This window comes from Cygnus atratus, chromosome 1 (assembly GCF_013377495.2).
Source record: "Cygnus atratus isolate AKBS03 ecotype Queensland, Australia chromosome 1, CAtr_DNAZoo_HiC_assembly, whole genome shotgun sequence".
Taxonomy (NCBI): Eukaryota; Metazoa; Chordata; class Aves; order Anseriformes; family Anatidae; genus Cygnus; species Cygnus atratus.
The window spans coordinates 61,834,412-61,851,427 of NC_066362.1; the positions used below are offsets into that span (position 1 = coordinate 61,834,412).

At 41.3% G+C, this 17,016-nt stretch overlaps 1 protein-coding gene across 1 annotated transcript in view; it reads left to right on the top strand.

Annotated features, from left to right (window-relative positions):
- Nucleotides 1-1,042: 1,042 nt before the first annotated feature.
- Nucleotides 1,043-17,016, top strand: part of PTN (pleiotrophin) — a 66,530-nt gene continuing 50,556 nt past the window's right edge. Inside the window, exon 1 of the mRNA XM_050709720.1 lies at nt 1,043-1,124. The gene's annotated coding sequence lies outside the window, so the exon portion shown is untranslated. The remainder of the gene's footprint in view (nt 1,125-17,016) is intronic.

A 17,016-nucleotide genomic window follows, 5' to 3' on the forward strand; every position in this document is an offset into this window, starting at 1 on the left:
CGATTGCCCACGCTGGGACTAACCGCACAGTGCTTTCCATTGTCACAGATGGTAGGTGTTAGATGATGCAATGTGTACAGTGCCAGACAAATTACTTTTTTAGCTCATTCCTCTGGAAACAGGAGAAGATTCTGAACTGGATTTCTGTGCAAACCTGGAGCAGGAGCCACAAGCTGTAACCCAGCAGAGACCCAAGCAGTAAATGGGCTCAGACTTTCCAATCAAGATGGAGACTTGCTCTGGGGATCAGGAATTAGGCAGAAATTGCCTGGACTTTGGAACAAGTCCACTTCGTTTTAAATTAAGCTGTGGCTTGGGGAACATTCTTTTTCAATGGATGTAATGAACCCAAAAGCTGGAAAAGCCTAAATAAGAGCCTTGACATAACTCCAGCAAAGCACCACAACCAGAATCGTTGAAACACCTCGACAAAAGTTGTCGACGAGGGGGGGGGACCGCCCTGCAAAGCCCGACACCGGCTCAGCCGGGGGCCCCGCGCCCCTCCAGCCCCCCCGGCGGCGGGGGGCGCCCCGGGAGCCCCGTCCTCGGGCGGAGCGGCCCCGTCCCGCACTCGGCCCCCTCCCTCCATCCCTCCCCCGGCGGCGGGGGCGAGGCTGCCCCGCGGGTGACCCTCCCGCCGGCGCCCCCGCCGCATCACACGAGGGGGCAGCGCGGCCACTCGCTCTGCCCCGGCGCCCGCCTCGCCTCCCTCCTCTCGCCGGCTCGCCGCAGCCCAAGCTCTGTCGAGTCAAAGCGCGGAGGATCAGGTTCCCTGCCTCCGGTATAAAAATCTCGGGAAGAAATCCCCCGGCCGGAGAGAGCGGCGGGGCGTGAGGAGGAGGAGGAGGAGGAGGAGAAGAAGGAGAAGGAGAAGGAGAAGGAGAAGGAGAAGGAGAAGGAGAAGGAGAAGGAGAAGGAGAAGGAGAAGGAGAAGGAGGAGAAGAAGAAGAAGAAGAAGAAGAAGAAGAAGAAGAAGAAGGCGAGCCCGTCCGTGGGGAAGCGAAGGGACGCGCTGCGGCACCAGCACCACCAGTAGCACCACCAGCAGCAGCAGCAGCTCCGCACCGGGGACACCTGCGGCGCGCCCCTCTCAGCTGCGGGAGAAGAGCCTCTCGCCGCCCCAAGTAAGTAAGCAGGGACTGGGAGGCGCGACCCCCTCCCGGCTCCGGGGTTCCCCCGGCACCGCATCGGGTCCCCCCTGGTCCTCGGGGGTGCTGGGGAGAGCGGCTGGAGATGATGGTGCTGGTGGTGGGGAGTACCTGTGGCCCCACAGGCACCTGCCCCGGGTCTGGGGCTGCCCACCAGCAGCCCCACTCGGGGTGCGGGTGGCTCGGCGTGTCGGGGAGCGGCAAGAACCGCGGCAGGGGGAGAGGAAGAGGGGTGCTGGTGGTGGTGCTGATGGTGGTGGGGGACGTGGCACGGCGGGGAAGGGAAGGCAGAGTCCTCGGGCTGATCCGCTTTGGGAGGACAAGAGGGCAGCGGGACCCCAGGGTGGCGAAACTCCTGCAGGTCCCAGGTGCCCTATGCCAGGAGTGTCCCGGCTGAGACTCCCGATAACTGAGGTTAAATCGTACCTTCAGACTGAGCACATTAACCAATACATACATTTATATATTATACATATATTTATATATTATATATATACTTTTTTCCTTGGGACTTCGCTTTCTTATCTGTACTTTTATGTTGGTGAAACAACAGATTCTAGCAAGTGCTGATTTACTTAAAACTGCTCTTGTCAGTTTATGTCTTGCATTTCCTCTGGAAGGATGGGTTGGGAGAAAATCTGGGTTAACAATGGTGAAAATACAGTTTTCTCCCATTAAGCATCCAGGTTATTCTGCAAATGTGTTATGGTCTCCAACGCTGATGCTTCTAACTCCTTGCCCTCCTTCATCCTCTCCCTTTTAAAAGTAGAGCTTTGCATAGGGAAAAGGCAAACTTTGAAAAGGGAAAAATCAATTCTTTGGGAGCTCCTCTGCTCCTTTTACATGCTCCAGTTGGCCGTTACACACCTCTCTTCCACACTACAAGTGATCCGCTTTGGTAGCCAATGTCTGCTGTGCATTAGCTCAGTGAAGGTCTGAAGCCACATTATAGGATGTCAGTCCTAGACTAGTTGGTTCTTAGAAGCATTGTGGAAATGTTTGCAACGTGTTAAATCCTTCTCTGTGAGATAACCCTGCCACTATGGATAGCGGTGGGTGCTTTAATTAGATCCTACTTGCTCTAAATGGTTTGTAGTACAGTGGAAGAACTCTTTACCTGTGGCTCATCAACTCTTGAACTCTATGCTTTCTTTCGTCCCCCCTTTGGCCATGATTGTTCTATGCTTCTAGCAAAGTTGAATGTTTTGGCCAAGGAAAAGACTAACTGTGTAACTCTGGTTGTATTAGGGAGGTGGAGAGAAGGAACAGAGAGAGAAGGGAAGGGTATGAGAAAAGTCACTATGAAGAAATACTTGTCCTTAACATTTTCCAGACAGTGGACTTGAGCTGATCTACAAAGCAAAGCGTTTATATATTTTTTCTATGTATTTCTATTTCTTCCCTGCAAAGAAAAAAGAGCTTTTAAAAATAACGAGGTCTGAACTTTTGATCAAGAGAAATGGTCTGAAGGGATAAAGGAACCTGCATATCTGTGACAACAAATATTAATTTGTTATAGTAATAAAAATTTGGAAGTGAATGGATAGGGTATTTCATTGGAGAGGACAAAATGAGGCGGGGGGGGAGAGAGAACTAAAAAAAAAAGAACAGGAAAAAAAAAAAGCAAACAAACTGTGCTGTGCAATTTAGTAACTTTCCCTAAAGAGAAAGGAAATGGCAAGGTTTCATATACCCCTGTCTTCAGTCTAAGCTAAACACTTTGATGACATATTATTTACAAAACTTTGGATGAAATTGAAGGACAGAAACTTACTGACTTTAGCATGCTACAGAGCAAGCTCTTAGGTGGAAAAAAAAAAAAAAGAGAAGCCAGCAACAAATCTTTCTTTTACAAACGGGTAAGTCTTTGTTTATAGCACAGAAGTGGCCTAACAAAAGCAGACTTTTTGCAATTATCCAGATGTCTATCACCAGTTATTTGAGATACAGTCTGTAGCTGATACATCCTTGCTAGCAGAAGGTTGGTTTTACTAAAGTAATACAGAACATGTGATCCCACTACCGTATTCCTGTATACCCATACAGGCACTAAGGAAGGTCTTGTACTGATGGATGTTTTGTGTAGATTCATCCTTCTCTTGCTGGTGTGAACGTTGTTCTGTAGCTGCCTTCCAGCAGTCATGGCTTCAGCAAGGTACTTCTCCATCATGTCCTCTGTTTCTTCTCGCTCATACTAGGAAAAGATAGTCCTGAGTCCTCAGATAATAATTTAAAAATAGTTTTTTGTTTTTGTTTTTTTCTTCAGGAGTTCTGAAAATGCACTCCTACTCATACTCTATTTTATTGTGTTTTGCAGCAGGGAAGATAGGATTATCAAGTGTACCAGTGGAGCACTGAGGCATTAGGGATGTAATGGGTGTTGCTCATGAAATTTAGCACTCTGTTTAGACCTCCTCATAACCTATACTCCAGCAGTGCTGTGTTCTGTGGGAACTGGTCTTTAACAATATAAGCTTTGCTTCGATATTTACAACCTCTTGCTGGTCAGTGTATCAAAAGCATTTTCATTTAGAGGATTCATTTCAGGACTTTAATTGAGGAAGTCTCTTTGTTTCGAGCTTCTTTATAATAAACTATTCAAAATGCTGTCTTTGAATGAACTAGGTCACTGTAACGCGCGCACACAGTGATTCTTGTCTGCTTAGGGTAGCCTGCATTCGGTCGACCCATATCTCTGGTGAGCTTGTCCCTGATTTATCCTTCTTGGACTGGTTTGTTCACAGGGAGCTTATGCTGAAAATTCACTGCTGGAGGTCATTCTCCATTCTTGGCATCTCTGGCAGCCTTAAGCTTAAATTGCAGCCTCATTTTCTGTCCAATCAATACCACTCTTATGTCACTGAGTTTCCATGGTGTCCCCAATCTTCTGTCTACATATTGATGTCTGACAGCAGGAATAGCATTCTGTGTCGCTATATATACTTAGTAAACCTGTCAAAACTATTTAGGGTCTGTCTCACTAATTTATATCCATATCCTGATATTATTTGTATCTGTTGAGCTTTGACTGATGGAACTCGCTGCACTAAGGAATCAGCCCCAACAATGCACTCCAGGGATGGCTCAAGGGATGGATGTTTTGAGAAAGGCAAAAAAGACTCTTCTAGAGTAGCTGGGGTAGTCTAGAATCCTTTGTGCACAATAGATGCATTTTGAAAACATCCAAGTCTCAATGGCTCCAAGTTAATGCTTTGGAAATCATCATCCATTGTGCTGCTCTGAATGCAGAGAGGGTTCTCTCTGATGGAGCCCTGTGGAGGAAAACAGAGAAGTGGGCATTGTCAAATATTCAATGTGCATTTGAGGAGATTTGAGGGAAAGATTTCTTTCTTTCTTCAGAGTCTGTTGTTTCACATCAGCTTTCTTCAGCAGAAACACTGTGGAAAAATGAAATTAAAGGAGTGATCAATGTCTTCTGTAATGTGGAAGTTTGCATTTTACTACAAAAACCCACGGAGCATTATAATTGCATGAGGAATATGTCTGTGAATTGATACAGCAGCAACCAAGCAAGTTGAGAACAGGTATATCTTCCATGTGTCATTAACTTCCCAGGGATGGACACCTCAAATAATGTTATTTGTGCTAGCAGTATTACACACTAAATGGAGACAAGCAGTTTTTTTTTTTATTTTTATTACTATTATTATTATTATTTAGATATGCTTTGCAAACCTTTGATCTTGTATCAAACCGAGATGGTCATGAGCTGGAGAAACTCTTTAATCCCAATGTCTTTAACATGAACTTGATCCAGTCCATGAAATAAGAGTTGGCAGTTAGTATGGAATTTGCTGCTTAAAATTTCATTTGCTCCAAGTTGCCAGAAGAGCTGAATCTGTGGTTGCAAGTTCATTAATACTTTTCAGACTGTCTTCAGGCTCCAACAGTCTTTTCACTAGTAAAAGAGTAAGGACCTCCAAGGCATGAAATGCCCTGTTGCAGGTGATATTTGACATAGAAGTATTAAAGTAGTTCACTTTAAGTTCCCAGCAGTGACTTACTTTATCAAGGTAGAAAGAATTTGTAGGATTTTATCAAACTAGACCAATGTGTCTCACCTTATGTTATTCCAAAGAATGGAATCACTGAACTATTGAACAGATTTGGCACTACCTCCTGTGGCGGCACCATGATGACTGCTGTTTAGAACTGAATATGAACAGTTGAATGTTGAGGGGGAAGGGGGCATTTTTCTAAGACACTTTTCTAATTTCCTTTCTTGCTTACATATGTGGGAGTGACTTCTTAAAAAGTGTAGTCCTCTCACAATCTGCTTTTTAATGTCTTTCAGACCACAGGTTGAGAGAACACAGCTGTAGGCAGTTTCATGGGAGATGAGAAGAGGGAATGTGAATGTGGAAAAGAGCTATATGTATTACTGATGCAATCAGGTGATGCTACCCTTCCACCCCCTCTTCTTCCCAGAAAGCCTCTTGCTTTCCCTGAATAGCACATTCTGGTTTCAGTGTGTATAACCTTATGCTGAGGTTTCCTTATGTTAAGAAAAAATGTATTAAAATGTTAATTTGGTCCCAAAGAGCACAGTGCTTGGTGAGTGCCATTCAATGGCAGGTGCAACAGAAGGGCAGAGGCAGAACAAAAGAGCATTACAGGAGGTGGGGATTTTCTGATAAAAATAGCTTCTGAAAATAAATAGTGCTTGAGGCTCCGGTTCATGATTGTTTAGTAAACTCAAGTTCAATTTTAAACTGGTCCTTGCTCCTGTGAGGCCTGCCAGCACTATTTCAGAGCTCACTGAATGTTTCATGAGAGTGTTATAAAAATTGCCCTTCCTCATTTAGTTTCTGTACAGTTCCCATGTAGCTTGGATCTTGTAGAGCATCCCTTGTTTAGTTGTAGATGATACCATCATTAGATGTCTGTGGGGAGGGAAGAGAAAGAAGAGAAATTCTCTAATACCACAGTCCAAATTCCTGTTTTGGCACTGGTCTGCAGCTAGCTAATGTACATGAAACTGAATTTTTACTGTCTCCAAATATTTTTGGAGCAGCTCACTATCTGAACAAGTTCTCCTCCCAGCAGCAGGAGTAAAACCAGATGGAACAACTGGAAGGGAAAATAGGCTGTGCGTGATCTTCTTTCCTTCAGCAAGCCTCCTGCTACATGCTTGGGATGATGCTCTCAGGTATTGGTGGGGCCAGTCCAGCTGGTGGTGGAGACAGGCACAACACGAGGCATGCAGGCTATAAGGTTGAGGAAGCTTATTTCTGAGGCTTGAGAGCAAACTGATCCTGATTTTTCCAAGCCCATTAAGAAAGATAGACCACTTTACTGTTGTCTTTACCATCTGACTTGCTACCTGCATTAGTCTGTTGCCTTAGGTTGTCCCTTAGGGTTATAAAGGTAAAAAATAGATAGCTGTTCTCAACAGGTGTGTTCTAAGATGTGAGGAAATCCCGGCGTGTTGACACAAGCAATTAATGATACCTGTGGAAGTCAGAATGCCCCTGTCTGATTGCAAACAATGGCCGTGAATGAACTGGCTTCTCAAATTCAGTTCCATGGAATATCAGGCACAAAACCTGCTTTGTTCTTGGGTTTTGTTTCTTGGAATCCTGGGAACAGTGGGATAAGTTTCATGGCCAACTAAAGATGTTCAAACTATTGCATTTAAGGATCCTTGTTTCAGCTGGATCACTAGTGCAACAGATCTATTTCTTATTTATTTTTATTTTTTTAATATTTTCATTTATTTAGCTATAGCTTTCACACATCATGTATCTCAAAGTGCCAGAGAGCCCTAACAGTGTAACACAAATATATATGCCCTTCTATAGTCAGCAACAGAAGGCCCACAGTCTGGACCATCTTTGCCTCTGTGACAGAATTATCTGAAAAATGCTTGACACAGCATGTAAGTAGTTCCATATCAAAATCTTTTTTAATTAAAAAAAAAAAGTAGGATTTTTTTTTTCTTCTTTCTTGCTTGTAGCCTGCAAACAACAATGGGAAGAGTGCTATTTGCTCAAAATACCTAAACTAGTATACTAATATCTCTATGATACTCCTCTAGGCACTTCATTAGATAGTAAAGGAAAGGTAGCATTGTCTATTGCCTTCGAAAGTGATACAGGAAAGAACTTAGACATAGTATGTGAGAAAGATGGCACCTCTAATACAGTGCTGTCCCTTCAGTGCTAAGGCACTACACCTCATAGTCTTCTTTGAGACAACTGAACTTCATCTGCTTCCGTACTGAGATGTTTTCCAGCCCAGTAAATCATGTTCTTCCTGCTAAATGGAGATGAATACTAATATGGGGACACATTCTCCAACCATTATTCAGGGAAAGTTGATGCTTCAGCAAGAGCTTTGTCAGAAGATGGATTATAGAATTCAGCTTAAGATTTAGAAAGAGTGCCCATCCCTTTGTTTGGGTAATAAAATCTTAAAAATAAGACCCAAATGCATTATAATGCTGGCAAATGGTTGTGACTGTTCTCACATTTCTTGTGGCAGAATCTTATTACTTTCATTGAGAGTGTCTTTGGAGTGGTGTATGTATTAGTAAATTAAAGACCAATAAAGTTATTTTTCTGATACTTTGTCTTAATTCTGGTAGGACAGTACTTTGTTTCTGTAGTTTGAAAAATAAAAATTACTTGAAAGTAGCCTTTCTTCCCCATGCTCCCAAATGGAAATAGTTTGAACTTCTTTTTTCTGTATTCCATGGGTGATTTGCCCTTAGTTTTCTTCTGAAAACCCAGCCCTCTATTGCAGAGGCTTAGCTTTCCTTCTGGTGCTGATGAAAGTCCCCTGAGATGCTCTGATTGCTTCCCAGTAGCTTCTGCCACCTGACCGACTGCCTGGTTGGTTGTTCGGATTGCTGCGTTCCCTGAGGTCACAAAGATGTTTTTGTCTGCATGAGAGTCACTTTCTTTTATTAGAAGCCTGCTTAGGTGCAGCTGATATGCAGTAGGGACCAAGCGGTGAAAAGAAACCAATCTACTAGCTCTCTCTCCAAGACCAACAGACTGGATTTTCAGGAATCTTCCAAACACCCTGTGAGTTTTGACTCAGGAACTTTATCACATTTCACTTATTAAATCCTCACTTTGCTAAGCTGTCCCTTCAGCCCATGTTTCTTGCCTGATTTGCATGTTGTCAGATGCTGTTGCTAATCTCTGTAGTTGATGTTTGCTTAAGTGATTATTTGGCAGAAGTGTGTGAGCAGGCGTGTGTTTGATTGCCGTTGGCATGGCAGTTAGTTTGATATGGCATTAGCATACTTGCTCCATGCTGCAGGCTGCCTCCTCTTCTAGGCTTTCTCAAGCAACAGAAGATTAGGAGGTGGGGAACGAAACACAAAACAACCCCAGCCAGCCCCAAGAGATCCAGTTGCAGTATGGGCAGTTTGACCAAAGACCTGCAGAACTCACAGGAGCCTAAAGGTTGTTCCCACTTTTCCCTCGGTTAATAATCATCACATATCCTCCACCAGCAGAGGATTTATAAAGAGCTGCAGGGATTATGGACTGCATAAATAGAAGTAGCTATTTTGAATCTAGTGTTTTAGGAATTTCCCTGCCCTGGCAAAATAGTGTAGAAACTGAGTTTATGAGGTGATAAAGAAGGCAAACTCAAAAGCCCTTTGTGACTTATAGCTTTAAATAGGATGCTGAGGTCAGTTTGTGTTTCGGACTCGTTTGGCCGTTTGGATTATAGAGGTATGTTTGTCTTTTAAAAGCAGTCAGTCTATTCTACCAGTCACTTGTAATTTAAACTACAATCTTTGTAAATCTTATGCATTAGAACAGCTTTATGTGCCATGAGTTATTTTGCTGGGAACAGTGGGATTACTTAGACAATGGAAAAAGCATATGAAACCTTTGCTGGATCAATGCCTTAATCTAGAAGATTAACACAGCTGAAGTGAGTGTTTTATGATACTGTATGTGTTCAGGCGCATACCTTTTATGTGTAGGTGGGGATGACATCTCTTGTGATAAGTTTCAGAGCAATGTGTTTACTGTGGTGCCTTTGGTATCCTCTGTTTAACTGTGAGCTGCTCAAGTATTTTATATTAAAAGTCAAACTAGTGGAGAGCTGATGTGAACTTCTGTCCATCAATATTAATAACTGTACTTTTCCAAGGCTTTCTGATGTAAGCATCTGTCCATCAACATTAATAACTGTATTTTTTGAAGGCACAGTGTCTGCCAGGCATAACCCATTGCCCAAACCTTTTACCTTACAACCTTCTAGCACTGAAAAGTTTGGACTTCATCCTGAGGAGAGGTGGTTGCTTCTGTCTGTCCACTAAGAGCAGCCTCTGTTTTAACCTGTGAAGGGAGAAAACTTTAGGGCATAACATTTTAGGTGGCTTTGTAAAGCTGGCAGAAATCAGAAATGTGGCAATGTGGGGACCATTTTTTCTACCTGCCCACAGCAATCTGCAGAATTGGTAATGTTTTTGTGATGAAAGAATCCCAAATTCAAAAAGGATAGGAATGAGAGCAAGGAGTTTCACCTTCTTTTCCTCCTACTCATAATTCTGAGCTAGGAAATTATTTTGAGGCTACTTTCAAAAATGTATCTTTATAATCTTCTGCAATTGAGATAATATTTACAAACACATCTGTTTGTTCAGTAGCGTAACATGAGAAGTGGTCCTGGCTTTCCTTTGGTTGCTTCTCTGTGCCCAAATGCAGCAAATCTGTGCTGGCTTTCACAAAGGGTGAGTGCTCTTGTGAATGGCTGGAATTTGAATACAGCTATACGAGGAAAGGACTGAAAACCAAGTGCACCGTATTACAGCATGTACTTTGTTCATTTAATCACTGTGTACTATAGTTTAGTTTGAATTATTTATGACTATACCTACAAGGAAGTACTCCTATAATTGAGAACCTCTCTTTCTTGTGCTAATCACAGCACTAGGTTGAGTGGCTATGGAGACTGAACACTTTTATACAAGAAAAAAATAATTAGATGTGTAGACGCTTTGCCCCAACATTGTGCTTTACACACACATCAGAAGTGCCTCTCTGTTTGAAGAAACTTTCCAAACTGTAGGGATGCATCTCTAAAATGTGTTATCTAACTTTAGACTTTCCAATTGCACAACACATACTATAAATGACAAGTTCACTTCTTTCTGTATTGACACTTTCAGCATGTGCAATAAGGCTCTACTTCAAGATGGGATTTTGCCAACTGAGATTTCTCAAGTAATTGTAGGTGGGAATTTCTCATTTTATTTAAATAGGGAATTCTGAAACAAACAAACAAAAAAAAAAACATAGGAGGAGAAGTTTGTGAAGTGTAAATTACATGTCTAAGTCAAGAAAAATTGAAGCTTAAATATTTCACATCAGGCCTATCAAAATAGGAATTCTTGATTACTGAATTCAGTAACTATTCCAAGTCAGTGAAAATATAGTTCATATGTGAACACTTGCAGTATTTTATGGGTATCGAGGGAATGAAAACCAGAAATCAAACCATATATGAGACAGATATGCTATCTACAGCAAGCTTTTCATGATGCACCATGATGTGCAGCTGATGCTGTTCATTTTGGCATTTTGATGATCATGATTTCTAACAAAAAGGATAGTGTAATGTACATCGATAGGCAATGAGGAGTAGAAACTGAAAACTGATCATTTTCTGAAACTTATCCTTTCCTGATCAGCTTAAGTTTCTTTCAAAGTATATATTTGAAAATTAGAATATAACTTACATGTAATTTTTCATAGTTTGTAATTATGATTTACAATTATTTTCATTATAATTATACAATTAATACAAATGAAATTTTGATTCACTTTTTCCCCCAAAGACTTGCACGCTTTCTTTTTCAATTGCTCCGCAAGACACAGTGTTTGGGATTTTTTTATTTTTTTATTTTTTGTTTTCTTCCCATATGATCATAGTTTCTCTTGCAAAACACATTTTAGCTTTGGTTCAATGTTAGGTTGAGACTCTTAGTGTAGAATATGTATAGTTTTCACTTCCTGATGATCGCGTATGATTTTTCTGAAATGGATACTTGTGCTTTTCTTGTTTTGTTTGTTTTCTTTTAAAACTAATTTATATGTCTTCTACTCAGACCTTCTTGCAGTAGCAGAAGTTCCAAGCTGCAGCAGCTGATCCCAGGTAAGCTGCCTGCATTGCAGGGCCCCATCTACTTCTCTAGTTTCCATACTCTGGTTCCCATGCAATCCCAGTTTGCAGTTTTGTTTCTGTTGCAGCAATAAAAACTGTGGAATAGATCTGGATTTTTTTCCTAAGGCATGGGTCATGTCCTGTGAGGAGCAGTAGTCCAATTGCAGAAGATGTGAAAGTGGATGTAAGAGTGTGGGTCACATTGTAGAAAGGGCTTATGTGGACTGTTTAAAACTATTTGCAAGTAGTTTTCATATTCCTTAACTTTAAATGGGCATAGACTTGAAATCGCTTTTCCCCTAACATAAACCATCCCTGTGGACAAAAACCAACTGTTTTGGTTTTGAAGATGTATTTCCATAACTTTCAATAGCTGAGGTTTTCTTAATCTTAATTGTGATTTCCTGTGTATCTAATACCCTTATTTCCATAACCCCAGCTACCATTTGCTTTAACCTCTTTTCTACTTGAACTGTCTAGTAGGTCATTTTTCATAAATGTTACACATTCTCCTATGTTTCTCATTTTCAGTGGTCTTTTACAGCCCCATGTTAAGTTATAAATCAGTGAACTATTTGATTGTTTATTTCTAAGTGTGCTCATAATTCATGCCCTTATCTAGTGGGCACATGTATCTGAAATGTATCCTGACATTCCAGAATTACATTATAATTGCTGTAGTCAAACTCTTTTTCATATTACAGCTTAAAAATTTAGAAACTCTATTATAAATATTTGTCTACTCTGAAACAATTATTGAGCTAAGCACAGGGGTATGTCATCTTTTGTCTCAGGGACTTTTTTGATGTTTAGAATGTAAGTTAATTCAGTAATCATTGGTATATAGTGGCATGTAAATGTGTATGTGTATATATATATTTTCTTTTCTTTCCACTTAGTTTCGATGCCCATGATGATTTTTTTTTTCTTTTTCTGATATTTGTTCAGTTGCCTGGGTAGTTGAGAGGACAAAGGCTTCCATGCTATTGACTAATCTTATTGTTTAATATGAGTAGTGCAACTTGTTACCTTGGTTTGCATTCCTTCTATCAGATGCTTCAGAAATGCACTTAATAACACTGATCCTAGGTTGATCTTTTGGTTACTACCAGCCCCCTTCTGTATGAAGAACTTATTGTTCTTAATATGGGATTCTCAGTTGCTTGACTAATATTTAAAGAGTGACAGGACCTTAGCTCTTATCCCATGATTACCAAGGTATCGTAATAGCTTTTTTCAAAGTCTTTGAAAATCCAAACAATTTATATCTAATGAAGAATAGTCAGGATTTTTAGAGGATTCTTGCAGATTAGAGAGGGATGATTTATCCTTGTGAAAAATAGTTTGTAGGGTTTTTATTTCAGGCTAGCTGGTGTACATCTGCCTTTAACGGATTTTTCTCAGCTCTAGTTCCTAGTGCTGGAATGCAGTTTAGCACAAGCAAATTTCTTGAGGAGTTTGTTTTATTTTATTTCCCCTAACTCTGTCTGGCAAATTCTTTGCTTGTATAACCTTAAGTCTTGCATCTCTCCTCCCTGCTTTCAATTGAAATTTGAAGCAGAGGAACCATTTAAATTCTCTGCAATCTCCTTTTCTGCCCCCATTGACTTCTTTGCATCTCACCAGTCTGCAGGACCCATGAGCTCTTCCAGAGTTCTGCTTTCCCATGTGCTTAAATAATGCCTTATTACTTGTCACTATGTATTTACTTCCTTGTTCCTCAGCCTTGCTCTTGGACCTCTTAATCTCCATTTTACATCTCACCTGTCAAAGTTGTTCTATTAGTTTCACTTGGGTTGGATTTCCATTTTCTTTCTCTTAAGGATATTTGAGTGAATAAATTCATTCAAAAAGTGCCCCCCTCCTCCCTCTGAGTGACCAGGAGTATCATCAGTGACTGCACTTTGGCATCCTTTCAGAATATCTGTGCTCAGTCCTTGCATTCTTTATTAAAGGAAGGCTTGCAGGGAACAGAAGGAAGTGACTCTCAAATGCTGTGCTTGAAGTCTGGTTCTCTTAGGACTGGCAACAATCTCCCAGGCATAATATCCACCATAATAATGTGCTAAGTTAAGATTTCAAAGAATTGTGAGAGAATCCTATATTTGCATACCATGGAAATGTATTGTAACTGTGGCTATTCTCTCTTCCTTTGGAAATTAGTGTAAAAATGTAGCCCAGTTCCTGAGTCAATTATTTTCCATTTTTTTGTGACTAACTTTTCTTCTGTAAGCTTCAAATGAGCTGCCACCATATGAATTGGTTATGCTGACAAGAAATCGTTTATTGAAATCATCTCATTTTCACATTCCCATAAAATGATAATGTCATCGTCATTAGATCACTGTATATTTTACATCGATTATCTCTGGTCTGAATTGGAGGCTTGTATTCTACCATCCTAGATCAGAACATGGTAGTTGGAAACACTCTCCTAATGTACCTCCCAGCAACAAAATGCTCATTGTAGAGAACCTGAAAAGGTAGGTTTATACTTCTGACTCAGACAGTCTTTTTGTTATGTGCTGGGGAGGTGTAGAGTGTATAGCTCAAGACCGTACATTTTTTACTTTTAGAATGACCCCCCCTTAAGCATTTCAGCTAAAGGCTTGATCTACAGTCTGCCAAAGTAACTATATTAAATATATAGTAACTATATGCATATTTATATATTTGTAATGTTATATATCAAGTAGGCTTATTGTGATTTGGATTGGTTGTATAGCTTGTCATTAATGCTTTTTGTTACTGCCTTTTTTTGATTAACACTCAAGCAAACTGTGCTCCAGGAAGCTGTGATACCAGAAATGCAAGCTGATTGTGCTCATGTATATCTAATTTTATGCTGTGATGCTTTCCAGCTGTGGTAAATGGACAATATTTGAAAACAAGTATGTTGTCAGAGGTGGAATATCCTGTGAAAACTACCCATTTTCCCTTAAGTCTGGCTGTGTTCAATTACTCTGATGCTGACTTAGTCTCCCTGCATCTCCTGGAGAATGTTTTAAATTAAATTCTGTTAGTAACACTCATACTTCTTAAATGTCTTTCATTTAACTCCTAGAATTATCCATATTCTGGGCAAAAATGATGTGTCCACCCTTCTAACCCCTTATTTCTATTATGAAAAATCAAGGTTTTAAGGTTACAGGTACTTCAAGGATATTACCCTTTCAGTAATGAATCCCAAAGAAAATCTTGGGCTTTCAAAATGGCAGGCATCTTTTGTTGCATCTTTCATATTGGAGCTACCCCATATGCTCTGTGGTTGTGGTGGTGGGGGCAGAGTTTAGGCACCTCCTGAAGTGCGTTAGAAGACTGTCAGGACAAGCCTCTTCCCCAGCTTGCATCTCTGTCCACAGATGGATTCAGCAATAGTATGTTATCACCAACTAATGTCACAACAAGCAATCTCAGAGCTTCAGTGCATCTTCTTTCTAATTTGGTGCACGCTGGCATCTCTAGCAGAAGTCAATCAACTTACACAGACTTACAGAGCAGAAAGGGAAGGCTAACTGATCAGGATGACAGAAATGTGCTGCTGTATTTATCAGTAGTTTTTGGTTTTGGTGCTACTGGAAGAGGACTTACAGTAATGATTGCTAATCTCAAAGGTCATTTGGGCCTTTTCTTAAATTAATGTCTTTAGAGAAAAGGATCTCTGAAGGAATATATAGAGAGGAAAGGGTTATGAACTGGATGGTATGCTGGATGATGCATACCTACTGTCTTTCTTAATTTTCGGTAAAGCAGTGTGTGCAAGTTAGGTGCATTGCCACTTGTAAGCCCTGTCTCTCAGCATTTCCATATAAGCCTGTTAACTGGATTGGGCTGGGCTTAAGAAAGAGCTCATTTTTATTCTTGATGAGCTCAAGTGGCTTTTATGCAGGATGCTATGAATGGACACAAGGGCTTAGTGCTGCTTGTTACCATGTGACTCTAAATGCATTACCGCTTTTGCTGGGGCACACAAAGTATCAGCAAGAGCAGAAGCCAAGTGAGGTTAGAGTTAACCTGCTGCTTCTCCTGATGATGCTTTTAGGCAAAAATGATTTTTTAGGCAAAATGATTTTTAGGCAAAATGATTTTGCCTGTGCTGCTTCTGAACATGGCAAATGAAAAAGCCCACGAGGTGACAACAAATAGCTTCTGTTTTAAAGTAAATTGTTGTTTAGTCTGCTTTTAATGGTACTCCACTGTGCATAGGCTTTGGGAGTTAAATAACTTGACCTTTCTTAATAGCACACCTGTGTTTGACATTCTGCTGCTGTTGCTGCTGGACCAGGCTGCACAGTTAGGGGATTTAGTGGGGGAGGGAAGAGAACAATTTAGTGTGCTGGCCAGAGCTTGGTGGAAACATTTTTGACAGGAAAAACAAAAGACTGCTGGCCTGGCGCAGGAGCGAGCCTTAAGCTTTGTACAGTGTGTCCATGGGACTTGATGTCTCTGTTAGCACGGCGGTGTCATATCAGCACGCCAGTAATGCATGTGTACCCTGCTGCCCCAGCTCTACTCCTGGCTCGAGGAGAATTCATTATGCTGTCTTAAGGGCTGCTTTTCAATACGTGTGGTTTACAGGCAGCGTGCAGCTCCATGAGGTCCCAGAATAGCAGCCATTGATCTAATTCTCCTTTTTCCCTGTTTGCCTGAGGGAACAGAAGGTACACTTGTAGAACTTGCAAATCACAGCAACAGAGGTCACAAGCGCAGTAAAAGTCAAAATGATCCTGACAAATTGAACAGATTCACTGAAATTGAGAGAGTTCTTCTCAGAGAAATGAAACATGCCATCCTTTGGGGTAAATAAAATGCACTCGTATAAAATTTGGAAACAAAGTAGTTGTATAGCAGGAGAAGGTCTGACAGCAGTTACTGCATGCTGCAGAGGATGCTGAGCATTCACCACTAACCCATTTATCCCTGGAAAGCTGAGCTCTGGTCCTGGTTTGTATTGGTCCCTGATAACTTTGTTGCACATGGGCTAACTTAGCAACTGGGTGCTTTCAGTCATGACAAGTTTTGGCCTGAAAACTTGTATGCTCAAATGAGAATTTGAGAATTGAGTCTGTAGTGGCTGGAATGCATGTGACATTTGGTACTACGTCAGCATCTGTCCCTTTTGAAGCTTTTTTTTTTTTTTTTTTTTTTAAAGCGGAGATATCTTGTAGTATTTGGGTTTGGCATTTGTGATTCCTGTGACATCTACCCTAACTATCACAACAGATGGTACTCAAGAAAGGACTGTGCAAGCAGAGAGATACAAGGCACTCTAAGCTCAAGGACAGAAAACTTCCATGATGTGCCCTGACAAAACCAAGGCAGGACACCCTGAGGAGCTCCCCAGCCTAATGTTCATTGTAAAACCACTGGAGCAACTGTGCTTGGGCTGGGATGAAGGGCTCTTGTACTGCAGGGGCAGAGGATGCTGCAGGAAGCCATTAAGAAATCATGGCCATGTGCTGACAGGGAGTACAGCTGTGACACAGATAACTGGGGTGGCAATGCATCATTTCTTCTCTTCCTTTCTTTCCTCCATGTGGCTAGAACGGGACTGTGAATGCAGAGGAGGTGCTGTGGGGTAAGACACACAGTTTTGTGGAAGTCCAGAGCAAGAGAAGTGAAATGGTGCAGATATAGTGTGATATGCATTTATGGGGTTGTGCGTGGGAAGGCTACATTTCACTTGTCTGCAGGCAGCTTGGTGTAAATAATA